General features: G+C 35.4%; 1 pseudogene; it reads right to left on the bottom strand.

Moving 5' to 3' along the window:
- The window catches only part of LOC107718127 (potassium voltage-gated channel subfamily C member 1-like), a 60119-nt pseudogene that overhangs the window by 32971 nt on the left and 7153 nt on the right, over positions 1-19995 (bottom strand).

The raw sequence follows: 19995 nt of genomic DNA, 5'->3' as shown, positions 1-19995 counted from the left end.
GTTGCCATGTACGTTTGTCCTTGCGACAAAGCACCCACTCCCTTTTTCACTGCTCCCGTCTCATTCACTCACCTCTTTTACTTGCAGTCTCTCTATCGCTCTCTCTTTCTCTCCTCTCCCCTCTCATCTCACTCTATCTTTATCCTTTGTGACAAAAATTGCTTTGTAAGAGAAACGGCAAAGTCACGGCATGCACAAGTGCGGGAACTCTTTTAATCTTGCCATTAAAATGTGCATTACATGTGTGTGCTGGTGCACTGAGCTGACGTACAGTAAAAACAGTACTTTTGTTTTTAAAAAATACAGTAAACACAGTAAAATTGTGAAATATTATTACAATTTAAAATAAACGTTTTCTGTGTAATTATATTGTATAATGCAATTTATTCCTGTGATCAAAAATTAATTACTCCAGTCTTCAGTGTCACATGACCCTTCAGAAATCATTCTAATATGCGGATTTGCTGCTCAAGAAACAGTTCTTATTATCAATGTTGAAAACCGTTGTGCCACTTAATATTTTTTGAAGGTTTTGAATATAAGAGAAATGGCAAAGTCACAGTGATAACTTGGGAATCATGCCATAAAAGATGCATAACATACACCTTTACATGTGTGTGCTTGTGCACTGAGCAGGAAGTCAAAGTGATGAATTCAGCATTGGCTACGCTGGACTCTATTACATCTATCCTGAAGGAGCAGATGGTTTTGCGTGCACACACACACACACACACACACACACACTGCCCTTCGCTAAAGAGACTTGTGTGATCTGTAGGACCATTGGGAACATACAAATGCACATATGAAGCTTAAAATAACAGGCACGTCTGAATGTGTGCATACATTTATATATATAGTCTATCTATCTGTCTGTCTATCGGTCTATCTCTATCTATCTATATATATATATGCGCTTGTCCACCTGTCCAAGGTCATGCCTAAATTATATTTGGAGGTTCAGTAAGAGAACAAGTGTGTGTGTGTGTGTGTGTGTGTTTGCCCTTGTCCTGTCTCACAGACACTTTGGGACAGTTCTCCTGAGTCAGCAAAAATATCTAAAAATAAATAAATAAGCAAACCAAAAAATGAGGGCAAAGAGAAGACAAATGATGTCAAAACTAAAGATTTAGGTCACTAAACTAGCGATTATCAAACAGACCACTGAGACTCTCACAAAAGCTTTTTTTGGCCTGTAAAGGACAATACAAAATGAAACGAAACGAAATGAAAAACAAAACAAAAAGTACTGTAGTAAATTTTTTTTTGGACATGTACACTACCATTCAGAGGCCTCTTATGCTCACCAAAGCAGCTTTTATTTGTTAAAAAATACAGAACAAACTGTGAAATATTATTACAATTTAAAAATAGCTGTTTTCTATTTGAATATCTTGTAAAATGTTATTTATTCCTGTTATCAACTCCATTTTCAGCATCATTACTCCAATCTTCAGTGTCACATGATCCTTCAAAAAACATTCTAATTTGATGATTTGCTGCTCAAGAAACATTTCTGAATATTATCAATGTTGAAAACAGTTGTGCTGCTTCATATTTTTGTGGAAACAGTGATATATTTGTTTTTTTCTGGATTCTTTTATGAATAGAAAGATCAAAAGAATAGCATTTATTTGAACTGGAAATCCTTCTGCGATATAAAACATAAATTCTGCAAGATTATAAATGTCTGTATTGTCACTTTTGATGAATTTAATTCATCCTTACTGAATCAAAAGTATTTTAAATTACCATGTAAATACTGTGGTACACTTACAAAAACGTTCAGGATTATAAGGATCAAATATTTATGGCTAACTAATAAGGCTGAGAATAAAACACCTCCTCAGAGATGGATGGAATTACTACTGTTAATAAGTAGACAAGCGTTAGTGAACATTAAATAATTGGCCATCATTTTATAGCTTGACTTTGTTTAACTGTTTATCGGAAACAAAGACGCCAAGGACAAACCTCCTGCATCCAATCCACACGAGCCTCAACTGAAAAATAGCAAATCCTGTTAGACATTCCCAATATTCCACATCGCATTACCGATCGAACGTCCCCACATATAGAGATGAAGCATCTGTATGCGAGTGTTTGAGTCAGACACCAGGCTGTGATGCCGCTGCTCTGATGTGGCTCAGCAGGATATGATCTCATCTCCACAGGAAGTTCCAATTATCACTGAGATGAAATTACCCAGCAGGTCCGAGCTCAGGCTCCCTGTGGAACAGACATGAAACTGAAGAGATCGACTCATCGACACACACACGCACACACACCTGTGTCAGGGAAAACCGAAACGCTTTCTGTCGAATCTTTCGAAGCCCTGGCGCCAATCACAGTCTAGTGCATGTGAGCGAATCCCCAATACACCATCAGTCAAAAGTTTGGAATAATTAAGCTTTTTAATGTTCTTGAAAGAAGACTCTTATGCTCACCAAGGCTGCATTTATTTCCTCAAAAATTCCGTAAAAACAGTAATATTGCAAAATATTACTGCACTTTAAAATATAAATTTTTTATTTGAATATGGATGCTGAAAATTCAGCTTTGATCACAGGAATAAATTACATTTTAAATTATATTTAAATAGAAAACCGATATTTTAAATTGCAATAATATTTCACATTTTTACAGTATTTTTGATCTAATAAATGCAGCCTTGGTGAGCATCTTTTTTGAAAAACATAAAAAAAAAAAATCATGATTACTCCAAACTTTTGACCAGTAGTGTACATGAAGACACATGTGAAGACAAATAAAATGAGAGGTTATGAACCCGCAGACTCGGGACTCGTCATGGAGGTGCCCTTCAAGGGCATCAGGAGGAATGTGGTGGGACAGCTGTGTAAATCGGCTGAGGGTCATGACAGTATACTTGTCTTTGTCAATTAAGCAACCAGGAGCCAGAATGCAAGGCCCCTGGGAGACGCCAGATCCAAGTATGACACATAAGAGCTGTTCATCTGCTCATCCTTTCAAGCCATGTTAAGACTGCAAATAAAATATTCATGGATCAGGGCGCCAGTGTCTCTGAGCTCATGATGCTGTGAGCTGCTACAGGTGAAGCTCCTCTGGACCTCAATGGAGAGCACTGAGATCCCTGCGACCATTCATCATAAGATCATCACATTCACAGGAGAAGAGTAAAAGAGTTGCTTTTACTGAAAAGCAAATGGAGACAAATCAAAACAGTGTTTTTCCACTATGATGCACAAAAGTTAAATATGATGAAATCTACACTAAGTCTATCTGTACTACTACAGTTCAAAAGTTTGGGCTCAGTAAGTTTTTTTTATTTATTTTTTTATAATACTTCTATTTGGCATTCAAATGATCAAAGGTGACAGTAAAGACATTTATAATATTACAAAACGTACGATGTTATTTTTAAATTTCTTGAATCAAAGAATCCTAAAAATAAATGTATCACAGTTTCCACAAAAATATGAATCAGCACAACTGCTTTTAATGTTGATAATAATAATAATAAGCGTTTTATAAGCAGCAAATCAGCATATTAAAATGATCTAAATGGATTATGTGACACTGAAGACTGGAGTAATGGTGCTGAAAATTCAGCTCTGATCCCAGGAATAAATTACATTTTACAATACATTACAATAAAAAACAGTTAAACAGTTATTTTAAATTGTACTAATATTTTACAATATTACGGTTTTTACTTTTAATGAAATAAATGCAGTCTTAGTGAGCAGAAGAGACTTAATATTGCCCTGTTGAATTTTCAGTGTAACAATTTATGTAAGTTTTACCTGTAATTTACACAGATACAAAATGTAAACATTTTTACTAAATTTATTTTACTCAAAATTCATTTAATAAAAAAAGAAAGAAAAAAATATGCAAGGCAATAAACCTTATTTTATACTTATTTTGTCTTGTTCAAGGATTTCAAATTTCATGAATTTATTCATGTGTAAAAGGCTGGATTTACTTGATCAAAAATACACAAACAATAATTTGTGAAATATTATTACAAATAACTGTAATAAAACAAATAAAATAACTATTTGTTTGTTATATAAATAAAATAAAATAAAATAAGGTTTTCTAATTTAATATATTTTAAAATGTAATTTATTCCTGTGATGCAAAGCTGAATTTTCAGCATCCATTAAGTTTTGAATGCAACCATTTTTTCTGCTTGTGTTTAATTAACAAGAACAAATGACATCTTAATTAAATCTTCAAACTTTAAAAATGCAAGGCTTTTCAAACATTTTTTTTTTTATTTTCAAACAAGGCTTTGTCAAGCCAACATTCAAAATTTGGAAATTACAGTCAATTAATTTTAATTGTATTTCCTTACATTCAAATTTGACTTGCAATTCTGCATTCTGTCTTGTAGTTCAACTCAAATTCCTGTAGACGACCAGCCTCCCTTTGCTACCTGGTTTGTTCATGCATCGCACCTTCAGCATCAGCAGAACACGGTCGACACAAACCCTCATCAAACATATGGGCACTTCTGTCCTCTGTGTTTGTATTCATTACATACAGTACTGTAAATGGCTTGAACGATATTTCTTTGTCTCTGGGAGATGCACTGCTCTGTGCATTATGTCAAAATCGAGTTATGACTGGAAATGGGTCTTTTAAACTATGATCTGTCCTGTGACAGTTGAGTGTGGCTCAACTATATAGAGATTCAGAGAAAATGGAGTGTGAAAATTGACATCAAATCAATCAAAATGAACTTTGTAGGCACTTTTCTCTGTTAAAGTGTTTCTCTGTTATGGCCTTTGTAGAGCAGTGGAGTCGCCATGATAGATTTAACACGGCAAAACTGAGTGAAGCGCTGATGTATGTGTTTGAGTTTGTGCATGCATGTTTGATGAATATTTGAATGTTTTATGGTCTGAAAAACTGGTGCAGAATTCAAAGCTGACGGACCAGAATTAGAGCAGTCCTGAGATCAGGATTAGAAAGCACAACGGACAGTTTCATTTACACTAGACACGGATATTTGTTTAAAAAAGCAAGTAAAGTGTCTTCAATTAATTTTGGAATTATAGGGTTGTATTTTTATTTACAATAAATCAAATCATGCATCATTTTAAACTATTAACTCCCATTAAAATGTTTTCCTGCTCATGTACTTGAGCTTAATTCTATAAAGCTCAATTATGATTGACATTTAATTAACACAGCTTAAAAAAAAACACAGGTTAAAAAAAAAGAGAGAGAGAGAAAATTAAAAGTGCTGTCTTGGCTAAAACTAAAACTAAAACTGAAATAAAAATAAAGCTATAAAGAAATATAAAAAAAAAACATTTAAAACTATTTTTTAATAAATACAACTTCAAAATATTAATAGAAATATATAAATACCACTAATCTGTTATTATACTGTTATTTCACAATCAAACGTTGTTGTGTTCGTGTACTTCAAGCTTAATTCCATTCAACTCTATGCTATATTTAATTAACAGGTAATGTCAATGATATCTTAATAGCAAAATTCTAAAGCATTTTAGACTAGGTAACTGCAATAAAGCTAAAATAATGCAAACTATAAATTTTAAATGAAAAGAAACTTTAAAATGTTGTCTTGGCAGCTAACTGAAATAAAGCAGTTGAAGTGAAAGTAATAAAATTACTAAAACTAACACATATAAAAGTAAAACAAGAGTGAAATAAAAAGTAAATTAAAGCTATACAGAAATACTTAAAAACACTTCATTTAAAACAATGTTTTTGAAAATTACAACTTAAAAATTAAAATGAAAACTTAAAATACAAATATATTCAAAAAAAGAATATATACTATAATAGTATATAAATAAGACTAAACTATGCTGTTATTTTTATTTTGTGTTCATGCATTTCAAGCTTAATAGTATTTTAGACTTTATTTTCTGAATAAATGAGCAAAAACCAATTAAATGTTACAATTATCTCTGCTGTATGTGTTATCTCTGCTGTATCCAGTATGTGTTGAATAATATTCACAAGTATGCAAGAATGCAGTGTTTGTGTTAAAGGTGTACATGTGTCAGCAGAGCTCTGATGTCCCTTCATTCTCTAGGCTAAAACACAGAGTCCTGGACTAAAGTGCCAAATGTCACGAAAAGCTGCCCAAAGCAGTTTGTTTAACAGTACTGCTATGCATGGGACCCAGGCACCCTGTTGTTACGCTCGGCCCGGCGGGAGGTGTTCCGGGACCGTGTGGCCGGCGAACTGTTGATGGAAGCAGACTCCATGCCAAACACTAGTTATATATGTGAGACCAGTCTAGATTACTGTTAGACGTGACCTTGTTACCAGAGTAAAAAGACAGGATAATGCAAGTTGGGCAGCGACAAGTTTAAAATGTCATGATCAGAAAAAAACAAACAAACAAACAAAAAAAACGGTTCTTATAGAATCATGTTTAGTGATGTCATAATGCAGTTCTGATGAAATCACCATGAGAATTCTAACTGTTATTATCATTGCCTTTTCCTTTTTTCTTTCTTTTACAAAAAACTGTAAAACTGTTGCCTTGAAATAAATCTGAAATAAAATATAAATATTATATGAAAAACTTACAAAACAACACAAATGTTGCCTTGGTAACTGACTGAAATAAACACATTAAAGTTGAGGTACTAAAACGGAAATAAAATAAATAAATAAAGCTATATTTAAATAAAGCTATATAAGCTATATAAATAAATCTATATAAAAAAATAAAGCTAAATATTTAAAAGGCACATAAAAAAATTTAAATGAAATAAGTTGATGTGGAAGTAATAAAATCATTTAAACTAAAACTAAAAAGTAAAAAAAGTAAAAAAAAAAAAACACATTTAATTTAAAACAATATTTTGAAAACATTTATTATAATTACTACAATATTAAACTAAAATTAAAATAACACCAGAAAATACATATAAATTCCAATTCAAAATATCAATATACAGTAGTCAACATTTGAAGTGGATCAAAACCTTTCATCAAAGTTGTCCTAAAACCAAAACAACACCCGTTCTTGTCTTAGGACACCTTTGATGAACTCTTTTGATCCACTTCAAATGTTGACTACTGTATACTAAATATCACTATTATTATTATTCTGTTTTCTTGTATTTCAAGCTTAATTCTATTCAACTCAATTGTGACTGAAATTTAAGTAACACAGGTAATATCAGAGATGTTTTTATGGCCAAATTTCAAAGCATTTTAGACTTTTTGCTGAATAAATGAGCAGAAACCACTACCCCTTCTGTGCATAAGTATCCTTATTTCCAGTATGTGTAAAAAAACAAACAAAACACCAATACTGACAAAATGACAAAAGCACATAAAAATCACATGACAAAATTAAACTAAAATTTAAATGAAAACACAAATAAAAGCACATTCAAATTACTAATAAATACTATATATATAATTTACTATATATAAATCTATACATAATCTATATATCTATAATCATGTGATTTGTTTGTACCTTTTTCACACACGCTGCCTGCGATCTGCATTCACGGTGCTGTGTGCATGTCGCTCTTTACTTCACTTTAAAAACAACCAGTTCTTCCTCACTAAATTACAGCTGAAACTAAAAAGTATTTGGACATTTAAGCCACACTTAAAATGCCTGAATGTCAGTGCATTAGATAATAAAATAACCGAGCAAATGGCATCTGGTGCACAAGCTTTTCTCTTCACTAAAGCCAATTTCCTTTATCCACTGGTGTTTTATCTAATGCAATGGCATTCACACATGTAATTGTGTCTTAAAGGGACAGTTCACCCAAAAGTGAAAATTCCTTTTCTGTAGAATACAAAAGAATCCTTTTTGTCCATGCAAGTGAAATAACACTAGGCTCTACTGACAATTTTCAAAATATGATTAGCTCTGCAGAAGAAAGTCATATAGGTTTGAAATGACATGAGGGTGAGTAAATGATGGGAAAAAAATAAATACGTTTTTTGAGTGAACTATAGCTTTAAGTGTCCAGATACGTTTTGGAATACAATGCATGTAACCTATCCACTGTGCTTTCTATAGAAGCCCATTACCACCATGAATTAAAAATAAAAAGGTAATTGCGACGATTTAACTCACAATTCAGACTTTTTCCTGGCAATTCTGAGTTTGTTTCTCACAATTCTGACTTTTTTTCTCACAGCTCTAAGAAAAAAGAAGAGCTATAAACTCAGGATTGCAAGATTTAAACTCACAAATCTGAGAAAAAAAGTCTGAATTGTGAGATATAAGCTTGCAGTTGTGAGGAAAAAAAGGCAGATTTGCAATTTTGTGTTTCTATTTCGCAATTCTGACTTTTTCCTGAGAATTGCGAAAAACTAAGTCTGAATTAAAAAGTTTTCCCTGTCCTGTGACAGAAACATGCTTCCATAGCTTTCAATAAAACAAAGTCCTTCCAAAAAGGAATAAAAACATATTTCGCAATTCTGACTTTTTCCTGAGAATTGCGAAAAACTAAGTCTGAATTAAAAAGTTGCAATTACTTTTTTTTCCCTGTCCTGTGACAGAAACATGCTTCCATAGCTTTCAATAAAACAAAGTCCTTCCAAAAAGGAATAAAAACGACCACAGAACTTAAGTCACAAAATAGTAATACACCTATCAAAACTTGTTGGGGAGTAAAGTTACATGTAATGGCATTACATCATTTAATTACAAAATAAATGTAACTGTAATCTGTTACAGTTACTGAGAAAAAAAAAAGTGTAATTAAATTACAGTTAATTACAGATTACAAAAGGTATTATTATTTACCATTTCTTGATATGATTTTAAATCTATATTTAACCTCAGAATGGTCTCAAAGTAAAAAGAGGTGCTAAAGTCTGATTTTATGGTGGCTGTGCTTTAAAATTAAATTATTATAATCGTATTTCAAGAGGTGAAGGATTTTGAAAGTCTGACAGTAATAGTACAAATTTAGAAAAGTAATCAAATGTAATCAGTTACATGAATAAAGTCATTGAAATAGCTACACTACTTATTACATTTTAAATAGGGTAACTTGTAATCTGTAACCTATTACATTTCCAAAGTAACCTTCCCAACACTGGATATAGATAAAGAGAAAACAATTGAAATTACTCTTAAGCATCAATGTAAATGTTTATGGGATAAGTATTGATCTCTGTGTGGTCATTTATGATGCATACATTAGAGGATTCGTTCTCAATAACCTTCAGAAGAGTCACGTGCCAGTGAACAGTATTACAGTGCAGTCAGCTGAACGTGTGTGTGTGTGTGTGTGTGCAGATCGCATGCCTTCAGAGAAACAAAGATCCAAGTGATCGATAAACGATCAATCAACAGACCACAGAAGTGGGGGAGGAAGGCATCCGGTGCCTTTAGTCATAATTGAAGATGTTAAAATGAATCCATAAAGCATTCCTCAACCCCCATGCTCTCATTTCCAGCCACTCCCCCTCTCAAATGTCCATCTCCTTCAATCTCTCACGGCTCTGCTTCCTCCAGCTCACTTTTTTCCCTTTATATTCCTTACATCTGACCCTCTCTCGTTCATCTCTTGCTCTAGTGCACAGCTCGGGCTGCTGGAGAGCAGTATTGCGGCAGTGTTGCGCGCAAGTGTGTGTGTGTGTGTGTTCAAGCTTCATGTGTGTTGGACTGCTGTTGGTGTGAATAACATGCAGATTATCACTCGGCTCATAAATGTTTCACACTTCACCCGCCCCATGAATCTATAGCGAGCGGCTTTAAATCATGCCAACAATATCCTTCCATTCACCTCTGCCTCCTTTTTTTTTTACAAGCATGTCTCTTTGTCTTGTCTAGTCCTCCTAGATTTGAGTGTAGGTTACAGAGCGCTGTCATGTCCTAATGCATGACCGGAGAGAAACAGAGCACAGTCACACTGCTGAAATGCTTTCTGAGAAACTGTGTTTGCACTTGACAGAGCATTATCTTTATTTTCACATTTTTTTTGAGAGTTTTGCATAAATATGGTAAAACAAATAAGCATTATTTGTGAAACATGAGCAGTATGAATTTCGGTGTAAATCACAGGCAAAATCATTATGTAAATTGGTGCATTGAATTCAACGTAAACAGCATAGTTTATGCAGGAATGGTTTTATCAGTGATTTACCGAACATTTGTTCTTCTTATTTTTATGAATAAGTTTGAAAAAGTGTATCTTATTTACTGTCACTAAACTGAAATACTTTGGCGGATATTTTAGCAAAGATTTTTTTTCTGAATTTTGAGTAAATATTGAGTAAATTCAATTCAATTAAATGGAATTCAATTTATGTATGAATAAATTGAAGAATGATTTACTCAGAAATGTGTTACATTGTTTTCATAAACAATTACATGTTTAATAAATAAAATTACAAAAATAAATGTAATATAAATTAATTTTGAATAAAATAAATTTTGTAAAATATTCATGAAACATGAGCAAAAGTAATGTCTAAATTGTACATAAAACTGTTACCTAAATTGTTGCACTGAAAATTCAATTTCAATTTATATTACTGTATAAAAGTTTTTTTTATGTTCTCAAAAGAGGTCTAAAATAGTAATATTGTGAAATATTACAATTCAAAATAACTGTTTTCTTTTTGAAAATAACTTTAAAATGTGATTTATTCCTGTGATCAAATTACTCCATCAAATGATCATTACTCCATCAGTGTCAGATGATCCTTCAGAAATCATTCTAATATAATGCTTTACTGCTCCAAAAACATTTCTGATTATTAACAATTTTGAAAACAGTCATGCTGCTTCATATTTTGTGGAAACTGTGATACTTTTTTTTCTGTGATACATCATGTGATACAAGCATTCTTTGATGAATAGAACATTAAAAAGAACAACATTTATTTGAAATAGAAATCTTTTGTAACATTATACATGTCTTTACTGTCATTTTTGATCAATTTAATGCATCCTTGATGAACGCAAGTATTAATTTCTTTCAGAAAAAATAAAAGAAAACAACTTTTAAACAGTATGTATGAATGGATTTAGAAATAATTTACTCAGAAATTTGTTGTCCTTATTTTTATGAATAAAGCCCAAAATAAGTCATTTAAATTGAGCATCTTATAATTCAACTGCATTCCATACAGTGGTCGCCCTGCTCTCTCAGCAATGGACATTAAAAAAAACCTTAATTCGACCACTAATTGATTGTGTGTACTATATGCGACTACATGCATGTTAATGCTTGCATGCACACGCCAACAACTATACAGTAAACCCCGGCTGACAACACGGTGAATGAACTGTGGCAAATATTGACCTGCCAGTGACATTTGGACAATGGAGATGCATTCCCCAGGTATAAGCCATGTCTAAATCCATCTGCAAGTGCACAAGCACACAGCAGACAGCGATTGTGCATATGTCTCGTCTATGTATATGTATAATATATACACAGATGTTGCTTTTATGGACATTATATCTGGTTTCAACTAGGAAGATGAGAGCTCCTCTATGACATAAGATGTTAAATTAGCCATGCATCTCAGTTTCAAATAAAATACATGAAAGACAATCTACAGCATGCAATAATCAGCAAATATGCTGATAAACTGACATGTATGCGAGTCAACGTGGACAAATGGGCATAGATTTTCTATATATACAAAAATGAAAATTCCTGTAACACAACCTCAAGTCACTTCCTCAGCAGAATCTGATACATCCACACCGTGTATGAACACACTAGGGCATTTGTTTTCAAATATTTGACCATGTCTCAGGGCAAAAATATGAGTGATAGTCTATCATATTCGTGCAGTATCAATCAAATGCACCCTGTCTCTGCAGCAGCTCCCATATCAGTGGTTATAATCGCATCACATTGAACGTAAGCATCCGTTATTAGCTCAAAACAACACAAGCCCGCATTTAAATGAAAATTACCAAGGACGCGATTAAGAAACAAGCGTCTGTGTTTGCTGCGTCGGGCATCGGAAGCATTAAAGATTCATAAGAGCAGAGCGTTTATGGGCTATAAATGCAGTAACGGTTTTGTGGTTGGTGCAACAATTTAAAACAGCTGAAACAAAGAGCGTGTGTGTAATGGCACACTATAACATGCAATTACACGCATAAATATGAGGCTGGTGTTTATGGTGGTGCAGTGTGTGATTCTGGGGGAATATCCACTGGCAGTGCTGATTTCACTTTGACTGATAACTGCAATCGTGCAACTTTATCCACTCACTGCAACAGTCTGAGGATGAAGGATGAACTGCAAACATCCGTTACTGCACTAATTACTCATCTAATGTGACCTGTAACCTCAGGTTAAATGTCTTGATCAAGGACAGTTCACAATCTCACAACTTTTCAATTATTAGCTCAGATCTTTAAGTACTCCCAAACACAATTACTTACTCATTAGTCATTTATCTGACACTTTCATCCAAAGCCACTTACTGTACATCTATTAAATGACATATCTTTGCTCAAGGTCACAATGATGGTTCAACACTCATGGCGTTTGAACCTACAAACTTTCAATTACCAACCCAGATTTTAACCACTAGGCTGAATCACGTTACAGTAGGTTAAACGACGAAGTTACACACACTCACCAATGCATATTCTGAGGAATAGAGAGCATCTGGATTTACTAATTAAGTTAAAACAATCTGAAATGTACAAGAGAACAACCCTTCAGAGGTTTCAACCAACTAACTTTCATCTTCTATCCTACTAACTAGCAGCAATTTGAGGTTACTGAGGTATAAACCAAGGAGCTGTGATCACAATCAGGTACGTTTTCAGCACACCTTGTGAAGGAATGAGACTGCACAGATTTACTAATTACTCATTTAGTTGATGCTTCCATCCAAAGTTACTTACAGTACACTAATTGCCTGAGGTTAGATGTTTTATTCAAAGGACAAAATGATTTTTGATCAATGCTTGTGCCGTTTGCACCTATAATCTTTCAGTTTCAACTTTTCCAAACAAGACATTTATGAATGTTCTTTGAACATTCAAAATGTTTCTTTTTTAATGGTTTTTAAAAAAGTTTTTTCTTAGGCGAATGTTAGCAAAAACATTAAGGGAATGTTACATTTTATCATAATGCAAACATTATGGGAAAGTTACTTTTGAATGTTCTCTGAATGTTTTGAAACAAGTAACTTTAAAAAAAAAAGTTAGATGAACATCCAAATAAAACGGTTTCAGAGAAAATGTTCCTTTAATGATGCATACATTTTTGTGCTAATGTTTTGAGAATGTCATTAAAAAAAAGATAACTTTGAATGAACATTATATGTTAATATTACTGAAAGAATGTTCGTTCATAACTTTGAAAGAACCTTACCAGAACGTTATAAGAATGTTCCCTGTTAGCTGGGAAACTGGGAAATGTAAGTTAGTTCAGTGGGTTAACAGTATGGATTTGTAAATTCGAAGAAGTGTCTAGGTTTTCTAAATCAGTACGTTCAAACTCAAGGGCACAATCTGGGATTTAAACCCAAAACCTTTCAGATTCCAACCAAGTTATTTTACTACAAGGCTACATCACCTTATGTTAACCCAGATAAAAGTATGTTCTGTTTTAATAACGTTCACATTAGGTTATAAATATGTTTTTGAACATTCAAAATGTCCAGGTTTTAAAATGTACAATTTTTCTTTTTTACGCAAACGTTAAAGTTTCATTATCATTTTGCAAACAATAAAGGTAGTGCGTAACAAAAGAATATATAGCCTACTATGGATTTGTCCATTAGAAAAAGTGCCTAGATTTTCTAAATCATTACGCTCAAACTCAAGGGCATCTGGGGTTTGAACCTAAAACCTTTCAGCCAAACTAGTCCATGCGTACAGTACTTTAAAGAATAAGGGTCTCGAATCAGGTTCCAAGTTAATGGTTTCAACGATCAGCCCACCACCACGGGTTAAAGTAAGTTACCGAAGCGCTAGACTGAGGAGCTGTCCATGCGTAAAGAGGTGCTGAACACTCACCCGCGCGTATTTGGACGAATAGGGGTCCTCTAAGAGCGCCCAGATCCGGGGTTGCCACACGCGCCACCAGCCCACTTTCCTGCCGTCCTCCTGCAGGCAGAGCCGCTTCAGGTCTCCGTCACCCGCGAGCGCCGGGTCGTCGTCCGTCACCTCCGGCTCGGGCGTCTCGAAGCTGTCCAGCGCCTCCTCCGCGTCCCGGTGCTGCCGGTAGTTCATCCAGCAGCACGCCTCCACGTCGGTCTCGTCGATGCCCCAGAAGGCGAGCTCTTCCTCGAACAGCGGGCCGCACACGTCGTTGGGGCAGTGCAACTTGCCCGTCCGGTAGTAGTTGAGGATGAACGAGAAGACGGACGGGTGCCGGTCGAAGAAGAACTCGTCGGACTTCGGGTCGTAGTCGAAGTTGCTGAAGGCGTCCGGCTCAGTGAGCCACGACAGACGCGTCCCGGGCAGCGTCTTCAGGGTGCTCCGGTACGTCTCGTGCCTCACGCCGCCGCAGTTGATGACGATTTTGTCGCTTTCCGACGGGCAAGTCATGTCGGCGCTGTAACATGCTTTGTTGGACGACTTGTTCCCACCCTTGCGCCCTTTGAATGAGGAGACACACACCGAACTGAGCATAGGGGAGGGAGAGGAGGAGAAAAAACGGAGAGGGGAGGAGAGAGGAGCGGTCTGCGGGGGGACAGGAGGGAGGGGGGAGAGAAAGAGGGGAGATGTTTAGTAAAGGTAAAAATGGAGGGGATCTTGCACATCATACAGGGGTCCCGCTATTGATATGCCAAAAATACTGCAGTGACATAAAGGTTGCCATGTGACCTTGTATGTTTTTGGCTAAAGTTGCTTCATGTGTGCGTGTGATTGAGGCATGTTAAACATCAGTATGACATCAGCATCAAGAGTTTCAATGCAAGAATGTCACACACTCTTCAAGATAAAGCTTCCAAAAGGGGGTTTTTGCAGTTATGCTAGAGAAGAACCATTTTAGGTTTCAGTGAGCAGTTCTTAAAACAACCATTTTTTCTTAATGTGAAGAACATTTGAATCATCTAAAGAACCTTCTTTCACTATAAAGATTCTTGGATGAAGGTTCTTCACTGAACCATCAATGCCAGTAAAGAAGCTTTTATTTTAAGAGAGAAGGTCATGTACAGTATTTAATCACCTTTTCCCTTCAAATATTACTATTTCGTGCAGTCCCTGAATTAATATACAAGCTGCATATGCATAATACTTATAAAATATGGCTGTTTAAAATAGTTTTAGAGGTGGCATCTCAAACTGCAGGACTTCCCAAGAGTATTTTGTGTCAACTAGTCATCTCCAAAATGATCAAAGCATATCACATATCACTGTTATGGAACCGTTTGGTGGATTAAAAAAGGGTTTTGAAATCATTTTGAACACACAGGACACAATAAACAACAGGATCATAAGATCAATAGTCCCTTAACACAAGTTATCTGAAATGAGATTTACATTTATTCGTCTAGACGATGCTTTCATCTAATGCAGCTTGCAAATGACAATAATGCAAGCAGAAGCGATTATTATGTGAGAAAAACAAAGAAGAGCTACTAGACAACACAATGCAAGCATTTGAGCATTATATAACTGGCAATCAAACAATTATGCATCATTTCGTCTCAACGCATCAAAAATCACAAAACAGCATTTAAACTGCAAAAAAATGTGATTTTAACATTTTGAAAGTCAATGCATGAAAATTAAGATGTATTTAATATATAATTGAAAGTAACAGCATCAATAGCCTGTGCACGTCAACTACAGATACTATATCAATCTCTCAATCCACATTCAAATGTCCTTTGGTCCGCAAATCATGAAGCAATGCCACTGCAGGATGCAACTGAGGGTGAGAGACTATTGCGAGTGATTAAAACTCTATCGGTCTCTCTTTCCCTCAGTCTCTCTTTCTCTTTAAATGAAGCAGCTAATAAGTCAAGAGCTTCACTGCAGCTTCATGGGGGAACAGAAGTGAGAAAGAGAGACAGAGAGAGATAGAAAGGTGCTCGTTATGCACACACAGCAGTACAGCACTGTAGCTCAGCGTCACCGAGCAGGAGGGGGGTGGAGGGAGAGAGAGAGAGGGAGAGAGAGGTTTGGAGAGAACAGTGCAGTTTTGCTGCAGTAAAAACCTGACTTTGTGCATCCGCTCATTTCTTCTCTCCCTTTCCTCTGTGTGTTACTGTAGAAAAGAGCCCTGTTTGAAATGCTTCTGATTTAGTTGCTTTTAAAGTATTAGGCTACTTCATTCCATTTTGCTCTTTTTCTGATCCTATCCCGTCTCTGTTTGTCCCCTCCCCTTACCTTTTCTCATCCTCTCTTCCATCAACCCTAACCCCCCCTCCACCCAAACCCATCCCTTGCTCTCCAATTCCGCATTAAGGAATCGCAATTCACTGAGAACGACTCTAGAGTCCAGCATCACTTACTTTTCTCTTTTCTACTGTACATCACCTCCTTTAAGCCCATTCCCTCTTCATTTCATTTCGCAAGCACTTTTTTCCTCTTCCATCAGTCTTTTTGCCTCTTTTTATCAATTTTTCCTGTTTTATCATTTTGTTTTAACACTTTTTTGCCAGCTTGAAACTAATTTCCTCCATTTTCTGTCACTTTCCTTTCTGTCTATTCTATTTTTTTTTCTAGGCAGTCTGGAGAAAGTTAGTCAACTCTTGCAGAACTGCATTTAGACAGCTTGAGCAAGAGGAAGATAGAAAGTCAAGAAAGAGGATGGCAATTTTAAAGGTAAGACTTTATTCACTTATAGCAACTGTATGCAAAGACTGCAATGGAAAAACTCTTTCAGTCTAGTTGTGGTGTTGATATTTAGAATATACTGTTTTGGTAAGTTTAGCATGCTTAATATAGTATAGTAGCATCAGCATTAAGTAATGCACACTACACTGAAAATAAATTGGTATAGAAACTTAGAAATTGCTAGTAAATTTCACAATTACAAACAACTGTCAAGTATCACATTGAATTAAACATGAAATCTTAAAGAAGAAAAAGCATTTTTTTTGGTCAAACGCTCCAATAATCTTTGTTTTATGTGCAACTGTGCAAAATCAGTTTCTACCGCGTAGTTAACTTGTTTTTAAACTTTAAACAGAAGATCTGTTTGAACCTCTGACTAGTTATATTGTTTACATTTATGGGCATCCGAAAGAGAGTCTGAAGTTAAAATATTGTACTTGTCCTTATAAAAAAACTAGGAAGAATAAAACAGAATAAAAGTGATTTTGTTGCAGAGCTTTCACATTAATGCATGTAATTCACTATAAAAATAGTGAGTTTAAGGCTGTTCAGGTGCATAAATATGACTTAGAGAGCATGTTAATGAAATAATGTGATATTTAAATGAGGTGGGATTATGAAAGAAAACAATAAATAAAAGTGAGATAAGCGAACATGCATGATGGAGGAAAAGTGAGAAAAGGTGCCATAGAGGTCGAGGGGAAAGATATTTGAGCAAAAATTTGAAGAAAACACGAGCTTTTTGTTGAAGAAAAAATAAATGCAGACTCAGAAGTTTGAACTGAGCTGATATCAGCACGCTCAGACGAGAAAGGGTTACTGAAACTTGGCAAACAGAAAGAAAAGATGTCAAATGAGTTAAGGGTAGAGAAAACAACAACTGGGCACAGTAAAGTATTTTTAAAATATGCATTTAAAAAATCAGACTTTCATCTGAATCAGATTTTACATAATTATGCACTGTAAAAAATATTTTTAAAAGTTGTAAATACAACAAAGATTACTGAAGTATGTTTTACACTATTTTAGTCTTTCTACTTAAACATTCTATGTTTAATTCAATGTGGTACTTGCTGATTCTTTGTAATTTGTTGTGTAATTTAGAGTGAAAATTGTTTCTACACCAATTTTGTGTTTGATGGTTTTAAAGAATAATATGAGGAAAATATAAAAAATAAAGAAAATATTGATTAAATGATAAGGAATATAAATGTGCATGACTATATAAAAAAACATGCAAAAGTTAAAAGAAAAGGTGCTGAAGAACTGATAGGGTTCATGTTTTACTGTGCATTGTGTGTGTGTGTGTGTGTGTGTGTGTGTGTATAAAGCAGGCACCAGAACTGCTCCGCAGCAGTGGTGACGTTTTACTGCATTTATTTCTTTCTATTTTTTGGAAGGGGGGCTCACAAAGAGAAGGTGAGAAATACGACCAGAAAAAGAGCAGAAAGGCAAGAAAAAACAGGGTTTAGAGATCATGTGAGCAGCATGAGAAATCCTGACACACAGCGTGAGGGAGACAAGGTATAATTACCCATGCATGTGCATGTGTGTGTGTGAACTCATGTCAAAGTTAAAAGAAAAGGTGCTGAAGAACTGATAGGGTTCATGTTTTACTGTGCATTGTGTGTGTGTGTGTGTGTGTGTGTGTGTGTATAAAGCAGGCACCAGAACTGCTCCGCAGCAGTGGTGACGTTTTACTGCATTTATTTCTTTCTATTTTTTGGAAGGGGGGCTCACAAAGAGAAGGTGAGAAATACGACCAGAAAAAGAGCAGAAAGGCAAGAAAAAACAGGGTTTAGAGATCATGTGAGCAGCATGAGAAATCCTGACACACAGCGTGAGGGAGACAAGGTATAATTACCCGCGCATGTGCATGTGTGTGTGTGAACTCATGTCACACAAAACCTGCGCAAAATAAGACAACACACTGAGAAGTAAAAATACTATTAGCACTGAACAGGAAATGGAAGCTGAAGGAGAGAGAGATAGGGTAAAAGAAGGAGAGAATGAGAGGGGTGAGCAGTGGAGGACTGCAGTGACGCCAATATACATTAGCAGTAACACTGCAGCAAGAGGGGGAGGGAGAGCAGAACAGATCAGAAGAGACCAGCAGAAGAGAGAGGGGGAGGGGACGAGAGAGAGAGAGAATTTAAAAGACTGGAGAGAGTGAGTGACTTATGTTCCTGTACTTGGCAAAAAAATGGAAAGCATGAAAGAGAGCAAGAGATGGGAAAGGGGGCTGGAAAAGAGGAACATAAGCAAACGAAATGGGTAAAGCAGGAGACGTGAGGATGAAATCAAGCATTACAGTGATTTTATCATGAGAAATACAGGTGCATCTTGAGCCAAAATCATCACAATTAAAAGAACCAAAGACTTAAACTACTTCAGTCTGTGTGCATTGAATTTATTTAATACACGAGTTTCACAATTTGAGTTGAATTACTGAAATAAATGAACTTTTCCACGACATTCTAATTTATTGAGATGCACCTGTAGGTGTTCTTAGCCTAAAACCTGAAGCCTCACCTGTGATTTTAATGTTAAAACGTCTTTCTCTGGGTGGTGTCCAAATTCGGTCCTGGAGGGCCGGTGTCCTGCAGAGTTTAGCTCCAACTTGCCTCAAAACACCTGCCTGGAAGTTTCCAGTATGCCTAGTAAGACCTTGATTGTCTGGTTAAGGTGTGTTTGATTAGGGTTGGAGCTAAACTCTGCAGGACACCAGCCCTCCAGGACTGAGTTTGGACAGCCCTAACTAGTCCACACCAAAACACCCTGTCTACAATATTTTTTTAAAAAGTATATATAATAGGAATATTTAAAATCCTATTTTAAAAAATCTTGTTTACTAATCTAGCTTAGTCTTGAAACTTAAGGTCCCCATGAAATCAAAATGAAACTCACTGTTTAATTAAACTCAATGAAGAACACTGCAAACAATTTATTTAAGTCAGCAATATTTGCAGAACACAATGTTAAAGGTCCCCTGAAATGCTTGGAAACACGTAGCGTTACTCTATGTGTTGACGTAATTTTAACTGAAACAGGAAGACAGGGCGGGACATATCAAGCAGCCCCGCCCCTTTTTAAAATAGCCAATAGCGTTCGTTTATATCACAGCTTGGGCTAGAGCCGTTGAGCTCCGTAAAGCCCTGTATGACAGGGTATGCCAGCCACAATCTCATCCATATTGCTATAAAATATAGCATTCTGTGTAGAATTCAAAAAGCTCCGATACATTTTGTGGTCTG

This window comes from Sinocyclocheilus rhinocerous, unplaced genomic scaffold (assembly GCF_001515625.1).
Source record: "Sinocyclocheilus rhinocerous isolate Xijiao unplaced genomic scaffold, SAMN03320098_v1.1 scaffold1694, whole genome shotgun sequence".
Taxonomy (NCBI): Eukaryota; Metazoa; Chordata; class Actinopteri; order Cypriniformes; family Cyprinidae; genus Sinocyclocheilus; species Sinocyclocheilus rhinocerous.
The sequence above is the reverse complement of the archived record's forward strand: the minus strand, read 5'-3'. Positions and strand labels throughout refer to the sequence as shown.